The sequence below is a fragment of the Macaca mulatta genome, chromosome X (genome assembly GCF_049350105.2).
Source record: "Macaca mulatta isolate MMU2019108-1 chromosome X, T2T-MMU8v2.0, whole genome shotgun sequence".
In the NCBI taxonomy this organism is placed as follows: domain Eukaryota; kingdom Metazoa; phylum Chordata; class Mammalia; order Primates; family Cercopithecidae; genus Macaca; species Macaca mulatta.
Window position 1 is genome coordinate 70,980,486 of NC_133426.1, and position 9,735 is coordinate 70,990,220.

At 33.9% G+C, this 9,735-nt stretch overlaps 1 pseudogene; it reads right to left on the reverse strand.

The window, feature by feature from the left end:
* Positions 1–8,950: 8,950 nt before the first annotated feature.
* Positions 8,951–9,317, reverse strand: LOC100424394 (biogenesis of lysosome-related organelles complex 1 subunit 2 pseudogene; annotated as a pseudogene).
* Positions 9,318–9,735: the final 418 nt, after the last annotated feature.

Here is a 9,735-nt window from a genome sequence, read left to right on the forward strand (position 1 = left end):
AAAGAAAAAAAAATAGAAAATCAAGACATACAACGGTATAATCAAATTCTAGCATACAAATATTGTACTAATCCTATTTCTTTCATTTGATTCTGTACATTTTATTTTCAATTCCAAAAATTGCTCCTCCTTCACTCTATTCTTATAAGATCATGGGGAACCAGGATTATCAACAGGGTTGGGAGACTGTCCTGATTGGATTTTATTTATAACATCAGCAGAGCCACAATCCTCAAACTGCAATCTGAGCCAATTTCCTCTATTATTCTTAGTTCTCCTCTCCTTCCTTCCAATATTACCAACTTCTTCCCATCCTGACTACTGTCACCTATAAATATCTAGATCACTGTCTCACATGTGCTGTCATATTTGGAATCTGGTTCAAAATCTGCCACTTTTTTCCTGGGAGATGCTCTGTGTGTGTGTGTGTGTGTGTGTGTGTGTGTGTGTGTGTGTGTGTGTGTGTGTGTATCTTTTTTTCCTTCAATCACTACCTATTCTCTTAGGCTATCCAGATTCCAATTTTGCTTTATTTTCTTCCCTACCCAGCCCAGACCTCAGGGGCAAAAGCTTCAATTGCCCTCTCACAGGCACCGTCCATTCCTTCAGTCTCTTAACCTTGTAGTGTAAATTCCCAACCTTGAAAACAAAAAACTAACAAACAAATAAAACCCACTTGTTCATTTTGTATACTCTGCTTCAGCTCCCAGGCTATACTCATATTCCGTTACATTAGCTCCAGTCTCAGCTAGGCCATCAGTGATGTTCAAAATCTTTCACTGGGCACCTTTCCTTTTCTCTACAGCAACTTTTCGGAAGTGTCATCATCCATACCCCTCTACCCTTTTCACTCTAAGAAAATTACTTAATTTTCTACTTAACAGAAAAAGATAGGCTTCAATTCCCATAACATTGTTCTCTAGCATCTTCAAAATCACATATATCTCCAATGATTTTTATCTCTTTTTATAAATTTAGTTTTAATTTTTATCAAAATTATATGGGAACACAAAGAGACAAATAATTTTACAAGGCTCATTAAGAAAACAACAGTCCCTTACTTGTCCCCACATGAACCACTTCCCACTCCCTGGAAACAGTCATTTTCAACTTTCTTAGATTATTCTTTTGTAAATATATCTCCATCTCTCTAAGTAAGAAAGAAGTGATCACTCATTTATTTTTTATATGTAGGGATTATCTATTGAATTCCCTCCAACAAAGATGAGGATTTTTCTCTTTCACCATCACCATTCTCCACCCTCAGTCACGCACAGGTAGCTTCCTAATACCACATGACTAAATTGTAATTTTGGTAATATAGATATGCAATGTTGACATTATTACGTTCAGGTAAAGCTATTCACTAACTGAACCACAGAGTAAACTATGATTACTTTTCTTTTACTGTATAACTCTAATTTTCTTGACGTTAATAATTATCTCATTTATTAGTTTTCTATGTGCTTATTACTAGTTCAACCCAAGTTATTCACCATTCATCTCAATCCTTCAAGAAATTCAGACATATCAAGTATTTAACAAATGTATTTTGTTGAGGAAAACTCTCCAAAGAGTTCCAATATGAATTAGTTGTCTTTTATTCAAATATTTTATTGTAAATAATTTCTCCCATTTGTGGGTTATCATTTTAATTTTAAGGTATCTTTGAAGCACAAAAGCTTTAATTTTTTAAAGTCCAGTTTACCTAATTTTTCTTTCTTTCTTTGTGTTTTGGGGATCATATCTCATAAAGTTTTACAACTATGTAAAGTTTTATATTTTCAGCTCTCACATTTAGCTCTCTGATCAATCCTGGGTTAATTTTCCTACTTTGTGTGAGGTACAGACCTGACTTCATTTCTTTGCATGGACTATCAAGCTTTCCCAGCATAATTTGTAGGAAAGATGATTATCCCCTTTTTCCTCAGTTGAATTTCTTGGTTTCCTTATTAAAAATCAATTGATGTTTTAGACATGAAGTCCTTGCCCATGCCTATGTCCTGAATGGTATTACCTAGCTTTTCTTCTAAAGTTTTTATGGTATTACGTCTAGCATTTAAGTCTCTAATCCATCTTGAATCAACTTTCGTATAAGGAGTAAGGAAAGGATCCAGTTTCAGCTTTCTACTTATGGCTAACCAATTTTCCCAGAACCATTTATTAAATAGGGAATCCTTTCCCCATTTCTTGTTTTTCTGAGGTTTATCAAAGATCAGATGGCTGTAGATGTGTGGTATTATTTCTGAGGACTCTGTTCTGTTCCATTGGTCTATATCTCTGTTTTGGTACCAGTACCATGCTGTTTTGGTTACTGTAGCCTTGTAGTATAGTTTGAAGTCAGGTAGCATGATGCCTCCAGCTTTATTCTTTTTGCTTAGGATTGTCTTGGCAATGCGGGCTCTTTTTTGGTTCCATATGAACTTTAAAGCAGGTTTTTCCAATTCTGTGAAGAAACTCATTGGTAGCTTGATGGGGATGACATTGAATCTATAAATGACCTTGGGCAGTATGGCCATTTTCACAATATTGATTCTTCCTATCCATGAGCATGGTATGTTCTTCCATTTGTTTGTGTCCTCTTTTATTTCACTGAGCAGTGGTTTGTAGTTCTCCTTGAAGAGGTCCTTTACATCTCTTGTAAGTTGGATTCCTAGGTATTTTGTTGTCTTTGAAGCAATTGTGAATGGAAGTTCATTCATGATTTGGCTCTCTGTTTGTCTGTTACTGGTGTATAAGAATGCTTGTAATTTTTGCACATTAATTTTTTATCCTGAGACTTTGCTGAAGTTGCTGATCAGCTTAAGGAGATTTTGGGCTGAGATGATGGGGTTTTCTAAATATACAATCATGTCATCTGCAAAGAGGGACAATTTGACTTCTTCTTTTCCTAACTGAATACCCTTGATTTCTTTCTCTTGCCTGATTGCCCTAGCCAGAACTTCCAAGGACATAGGCATGGGCAAGGACTTCATGTCTAAAACACCAAAAGCAATGGCAACAAAAGCCAAAATTGAGAAATGGGATCTAATTAAACTAAAGAGCTTCTGCACAGCAAAAGAAACTACCACCAGAGTGAACAGGCAACCTACAGAATGGGAGAAAATTTTTTCAATCTACTCATCTGACAAAGGGCTAATATCCAAAGCCTACAAAGAACTCAAACGAATTTACGAGAAAAAAGCAAACAACTCCATCAAAAAGTGGGCAAAGGATATTAACAGACATTTCTCAAAAGAAGACATTCATACAGCCTACAGACACATGAAAAAATGCTCATCATCACTGGCCATCAGAGAAATGCAAATCTAAACCACAATGAGATACCATCTCACACCAGTTAGAATGGCAATCATTAAAAAGTCAGGAAACAACAGGTGCTAGAGAGGATGTAGAGAAATAGGAACACTTCTACACTGTTGGTGGGATTGTAAACTAGTTCAACCATTATGGAAAACAGTATGGCGATTTTTCAAGGATCTAGAACTAGAAGTACCATATGACCCAGCCCTCCCATTGCTGGGTATATACCCAAAGGATTAAAAATCATGCTGCTATAAAGACACATGCACACATATGTTTATTGCGGCACTATTCACAATAGCAAAGACTTGGAATCAACCCAAATGTCCATCAGTGACAGACTGGATTAAGAAAATGTGGCACATACACACCATGGAATACTATGCAGCCATCAAAAAGGATGAGTTTGTGTCCTTTGTAGGGACATGGATGCAGCTGGAAACCATCATTCTCAGCAAACTATCGCAAGAACAGAAAACCAAACACCGCATGTTCTCACTCATAGGTGGGAACTGAACAATGAGATCCCTTGGACTCGGGAAGGGGAACATCACACACCGGGGCTTATTATGGGGAAGGGAGAGGGTGGAAGGGGGAGGGATTGCATTTGGAGTTATACTTGATGTAAATGATGAGTTGATGGGTGCTGACGAGTTGATGGGTGCAGCACACCAACATGGCACACGTATACATATGTAACAAACCTGCACGTTATGCACATGTACCCTAGAACTTAAAGTATAATAATAAAAAAAGAAAATCTATTGACCCTAAATGTAAGGATTTATATGTGGACTCTCAACCCTTTTTGCTTATAAAGTGAGACTTTTTTAATATCTTTATATTAAAGTGTCAAATACACATAAGGCAAAATCAAAATATCATAAAACATGAGGATACTATACTGCCAAGTAACTTCAGTTTTAATCTGTCTAGTGAGGCTAGACTGTGAACTGCTCCAGGAAAGGCTTATGTGCTTATTTTTTATTCATTTTTGTTCCCCCATGCTAGCACAGTGCCTGGCATCCAGCTCATAAAGAACAGTTAAATGAACACAATCTAATTCAAACAATACAGTTCTGGGGTTTTATTTCTTTTGCAGTGGCTATCTTTAAGGCTATACTTGTAAATAGTTTTGTTTATCCTGGATTTATCACCTCTTTGTTTTCCTCCTTTAGAAAAGGGAAGAGAGGGAAGGGACCTTAGTAAATGATAAGCAAAAAGAGCAGAAGTGAGGAAAACAAAGGTGATGAATAGGACAAGAGTTCCATATTAAAGAAGGGGTATCTTTATATTCAGGGTATGGAAACGGCTTATTTATCAGTTAAAGCATTTCTTTGACAGTGACAGAAACTGATTTTGGGTAACTTGACAAAAAAGGGTTTCAACTTAAGGCTCATGGGTGCTCCCTGGATCAAAATAAGGCTGGGAGGCTAGCCTTGGTTACAGGTACCAAGGGGGCTACCATGCAGCAGGAAGCAGAGCAGCCTAGTCAGGATGCTCCTCACAGTTTTTGTTATTGTTGTTGCTGTTTTACAAGGAGGTTGGGTGCTAAAAGGAAAGGGACGTGGGTCCTGGTATGCCAAAGGGGATATGTGTGTACCATTTGTACCACCGAATGATTAGGCTAGAGAGGATTGTGAATGTCATCTAGTCCCTCCTTCTTGTATCACAGAAGTGGACTCTAAATTTTATTTCTTAGATCTGTGTGTCTATCCCTATGCCATTGCCATGAATTCTTAAGTACTGTAGCTTTGCAGCAAGATTAGAAATGAAGAATATGAGTCCTCTAACTTTGTTCTTTCCCAAGATTGCTTCAGGTGTTCAGGATCCCTTGTATTTCCATATGAATTTTAGAACTGTCTTGTCAATCTATTTAAAATATGCAGTTGGGATTTTTATAGGGATTGCATCGAATCAGTAGATCAAAATTTGGAGAGTATTGCCATCTTAACAATATTAAATTTTTCCATTCATGAATACAGGATGTCTTTCCATTTATGCAGAATTTTTTATTTCTGATTTTGGTAATATAAGTATTCTTTAATTTCTCTAATAATGTTTTATAATTTTTTGTCTATACCTTGCACTTCTTTTGTTAAATTTATTCCTCAGAATGTTATTATTTTTGATACTATTGATATTATTGTAAATGAAATTGTTTTCTTTCCATTAGTTTCATATATATGTGAAACTAATAGTATATGACTATTTATGAGCTATATATAATAGACATATTAAACTAATAATAATATATTACTATATATGAAACTAATAATAATATGACTTTCCATTAGTTTCCATTATTTGTATATAAATAGATATATGAAACTTTACTTTATATACATATATGAAACTCTCCATTAGTTTCATATATATATACATTTTTATATAGTTTCATTTCAAACATGAACTATAAAACTATAAAAACTATAGTTTATCAAGTGTAAACAACTATATATAGTTTTATTTTTGTATTGTTCATTGCTAGTGCATGAATATAACTAAATTTTGAATATTGGTCTTTTATACTGCTTGCTCAGCTAGTTTATTAGCTCTAATAATTTTGTGTATGGATTCCTTAGGATTTCCAAAATACAAATCATGTCATTTGTGAAAGAATGTACTTTTACTCATTGCTTTCAAGTCTGGAGGCTTTGTATTTGCCAAATTTCCTTGGCTGTAGCCTCTAGTACAGTTTTGAATAGAAGTGGTGAGAGAAGACATCCTTTTCTTGCTCTTTATCTTAGGAGAACACTTTCAATCTTTCACTATTAAGTATGATAGTAGATGTGGGTTTTTCATAGGTGTGCCTCATCAAATTTAGGATGTTATCTTTTATAATTAGTTGTTAAGTGTTATTTTCATGAAATGTTGTTAGATTTTGTCAAATGACTTTTCTACATCTCATGAGATGGTCAGTGTATTATTCTATTAATAAAGTGTATTACATAGATTGATTTTTGTATGCTGAAGTAACATTGCATTCCTGGGATAAATCCTACTTAATTATGGTGTATGATCCTTTTTATATACTGCTAAATTCAGTTGCTAATATATTGTTAATGATTTTTGCGTTTGTATTTATAAGGGATATCGGTCTGTAGTTTCCTTTAGACGGTTTTGCCTGGCTTTGGTCTCTGGGTAATGTAGTGCTCTCATAGAATGAGTTAAAAAGTGATTCCTCTTTTTATATTTTTGGAAGAGTTTATGAAACATTTGGTAGAATTCACCAGGGAAACCATATGGTACTGGGCTTTTATTTTGGAAAAAAAAAATATTACCGCTACTCAGTCTCTTTATTTTTAAGAGATATTCACATTTTCTATTTATTCTTGACTCAGTTTTGGCAGTTTCTGTACATCTAGGAGTTTGATAATTTTGTCTACATTACCTAATTTGTTGGAACAAATTGCTTATAGTATTTCCTTAAAAACATTTTTGTGCATATGGTTCATAGTAATGTCTCACTTTTTATTCCTGATATTGGTAATTTAAGTCTTCTCTCTTCTCTTTCAACATTTATCAGTTGTGTTGATCTTTCAAAGAACCAGCTTTTGGTTTCATTGATGTTCTCTATAGTTTTTAAATTCTCTATTTCATGAATTTCTGCTCTAATCTTTATACTTTCCTTCTCTGCTTGATTTATTTTGCTTTTCTTTTCCTAGTGTCTTCAGGTGGAAGGTTATCGAATTCAGATTTTTTTCATTTCTAATATAGGCATTTATAGCTATAAATTTACTTCTAAGCATTGCTTTACTTGCATCCTGTAAGTTTTGGCATGTTGTATTTTCATTATTATTCACTTTAAAGTATTTTCTAATTCTATTGATTTTTTTCTTTGAATCTTTGCTAGAAGAATGTTGTTGGATTTTCACTTTTTTGTGTGAATTTCCCAAACTTTCTTCTGTTATGTATTTTATTTGATTGTCTCTGAGTAGGAGAACATAAAGTGAACTACATTTCTATATACCAGCAACAAACGGTTATGAAATATAATTTAAAAATACACTAATCTTAATAGCAACAGAAATAGAGAGTATCTAAATCTAATGAAATATGTGCAATATCTTTGTGTATAAATTATAAAACTTTACTAAGAGACATTAAAGAATACCTAAATAAATAGATATAAAAAGTTTGTGGATTTGAATATTAAATATTACAAAGATATTGATTTTTTCCCCAATTCATCTACAGATCTATAAAATGCAAAATAGAGTCAAATCCCAGTAAAGATTTAAAAAACATTTTTCATGGAACTTGATGAGCTGATTCTAAAGTTTGTATGGAACAACAAAGGTTAAATAGTAGCCGAAATACTCTTGAAGAACTGCCTGGTCAGGGGACTAGATCTAGTGTGTATCAGTACATTCTTAAACTATAATAATTCTACCAGTGTAGGCTTGGTGCTGGTATAGACAAATGAATGAGGGAATCAAATAGAAAGCCAGAAAAAAATGCTTGCCTATATGAAGATGATATGTGTTGGAGCAGACATTGCTGATCAACAGGAAAAAGAAGGGATACCTTGTAGATAGTGCTGGGATTATAAAATTATTGTTAAGTATAACTCATAAATAAATAAGTGTAGAAATAATATGCATGTTGATTAGCTTGACTTAGCCATTCCACAATGCATACATGTATCAAAACATAGTGTTGTACATCACAAATATAAAAAAATGTTTTCAATTTTAAAATGATATGATAGTTCATATGCAAAAAGGGATATCTTTCTCCGTATATTGAAAATCAATTCCAGATGGATCAAGTCTGAAATAGAAAAAGTAAAACTTTGAAATATCTAAAAAATATACTAATAAAAATATTTTTTGACTGCAGGGTAGAGAAGCATTTCTTCCTTTTTAAAAATTTTATAAAATGCTATATTTTATAAGTGACAACTTCCATATCCCCCCCCAAATCATGCACACATATACATATCTTGTCTTTGTCTTTAATACATTTCCAAAAGGGGCCAGTTATCAAGATGTCATCCATCTCCAAACATCTGACTCACGTAGAAGAGAAAAGAGTTGTTTATTTCATAGACCAAGCTATCAAAACATTCCTTTCACTATTTCTGCTCAACCTAAAAGATGCAGCCTGGAATTATTTTAAGCTGTTTATGTTACTTGCAATATTATGAGAAAGTAAATTACTAACATTCAGAAGGTTATAAGCTGCAAAATAACTACTTTGTTTTTTTAAAAGAAAATTAGAATCTCATTAATGATATATTAGTATCATTAACAGAAAAAAAATCATTTACAATAACTTAAAAACCAGCCATGTAGGAAAATAATGTGTTAACCACTACAGAGAAAATAGGTCCTCTTATTTGATTTTACTGGCACACCCAAGTGTATCTTGAACTTTGAGAGTCTCTATCCTGAATAGATGATGAAGCATTCAGGTAAAAATAAACAGTTGTAAGTGTGAGTTTTCAAGGGTTACTGCCTCAAAGGAGGTACAGGAGTAGCCACAGTCCTACAGTTTATTTCAACATTGAGATCTTCCTAGAAAGATCAGCATAATTTTATTTTGAGGAGAGTTGACAATTCATCAGCCTCAGTATTCACATCTTATAAAAAACATTCTTCCACATTAAAAAAGACTTTGTCCCAAAGAAATATGTTTTTCATCACTTCTCCAACTTTTTGTACTTGACTTCCAGTTTTTTTTTAAATATGCATTTATCTTTTAAGCTGTCTGCTCAAGAGCTGCTACCTGCTCTTCAATGATATTGATCTGATCCAGATAAGGCTGCAGTCCAGCAAACAACTGAACTTAAACTTAAGTCCTTTAAGTATCTACTAATGTTTATAGCAGTATCTTTTATTTCAAGATACTTCAAGCTGAGTAGTTTATTCATTTTCCAGGAGCTTATAGTCTTCACTGGTGGTCATCAATTCTCCAGTAAGATAAATGTCCATTTTGGAGAACATATCCCAGAAGAGCTCAGTGATCTCAGCTTCAGCAGGCTCCTTTGTTTCCTCAGGTGTCTCCATGGTGGCAATGTCTCAAGTTAGTTTCTCACATCGGGTCACTAGGACACCTCAGGCACCATCATCATGGCAGGTTTTGTGCTGCTTGAGAATCTTTTCTTTCCTTTTTCCATTTTTTAATTTATTTTCTTTCCATTTTATCATTTTTTATTTTCTTTTGATTTTTTCATTATTTTATTTTATTTTAAGTTCCGGGATACATGTGCAGGATGTGCAGGTTTGTTCCATAGGTAAAAATGTACCACGATAGTTTACTGTACCTTTCAACTCATCATCAAGGTATCAAGCCCAACACACATTAGCTATTTTTTCTAATGCTCTCCATCCCCATGCCTGCCCTCCACTGACAGTGTGTGTTCTCAATGTTCCATGTGTCCATGCGTTCTCAATGTTCAGCTCATACTTATAGGTGAGAACATGT